The 1,380-nt window shown below is 35.0% G+C and overlaps 1 pseudogene; it reads right to left on the reverse strand.

Moving 5' to 3' along the window:
• Positions 1-831: 831 nt before the first annotated feature.
• On the reverse strand, positions 832-930 carry LOC118971244 (U6 spliceosomal RNA; annotated as a pseudogene).
• Positions 931-1,380: the final 450 nt, after the last annotated feature.

A 1,380-nucleotide genomic window follows, 5' to 3' on the forward strand; every position in this document is an offset into this window, starting at 1 on the left:
TCATTTTTATGTCCTCTTTGGAAAAATGTCTATGTAGTTATGCCCATTTCTAATCAGATTGTTTGCTTTTTTTGTTATTCAGTTGTATGAGTTCTTTATAAATTTTGCATATGAACCCCTTGTCCAGTATATGGTTTGCAAAAGTTTTCTGCCATTCTGTAGGCTGTCTTTGCATTTTAATTGTTTATTGTGCAGAAGCTTTTGAGTTTTATGTAGTCTCATTTCTTGATTTTTGATTTTGTTATCTATGTTTTCGGCATCATGTCCAAAAGAATCATTCCTAAGACCAGTATAGATGAGCTGCTTCTTTATATTTTCTTCTAGGGGTTTTATGGTATTAGTTCTTATGTTTAAGTCTGATCCATTTCAGGTTAATTTTTGTGAGTAGGATCCAATTTCATTGTTCTGTATGTGTTTCTTCTATTTTCCCACTACCATTTATTAAAGAGACTATCCTTTCTCCATTGGGTATTGTTGGCTCTCCTACTGAATGTTAGTTGACCATACATGCTGGTACTTAATTCTGGGCTTTCTATTCTGTTCCATTGATCCATGTGTCTATTTTTGTGCCAGTAGTGTACTACTCTTATTACTGTGGCTTTGTAGTATAGTTTGAAGTCAGAATGCATGATACCTCCAGCTTTTTTTTTTTTCCTTAGAATTGCTTTGGCTTTCTAGGGTCTTTTTTAGTTCCACATAAATTTAGTATTATTTCTTCTTTTTCTGTGAAAAATGCCTTTTGTATTTTAATGGGATTGCATTGAATCTGTAGATGGTTTTTGGGTAGTTTGGCCATTTTAACAATTCTTCTGATCCATAAATACAGAATGTACAAATATGAAGCACTTGACAAATTTTCATGCCATTCTTGTGCAGGAGCCATGTTAATCTCCCTATATCATTTCATTTTTATGTGTTGCTAAAGCAAGCACTGGGATCTTTAATAGAGGCAGACTTCTGATGGCATGCATGCCCAGTAATGGGGGCCCTAAATCTTAGGGCTGTCATTAGTCTCTAAGGAACCTTCTATGAATTTGACAAACCACATGGAAAAGGCCTGGTGCCAGAATGCCTGATTCTGCCTGTGGAATGTAGGATGGATCTTACCTTTACATGACTATTTTGCCAGGTAGTTTTGTAGAGTACACAGTGTACAAGAATCAATATATAATCCCTGCAGATTCTTCCATTTTTACTTAATTCCAGGTTGAATAGAGGAGGTGGGCAATATAATATCACAGAATGGGATACTGACACTCTCCTTTGGTTTTCTCACAGATTCTTCCCTTGCTTAAAACTCATGCCTGTCTTGTAAAATGAAAATAACTCACAGAAAAGTTATGTCCTTTGTTGTAATTGTTACACCTTCAAAAACAAAAT

Source organism: Manis javanica, chromosome 1 (assembly GCF_040802235.1).
Source record: "Manis javanica isolate MJ-LG chromosome 1, MJ_LKY, whole genome shotgun sequence".
Lineage (NCBI taxonomy): Eukaryota > Metazoa > Chordata > Mammalia > Pholidota > Manidae > Manis > Manis javanica.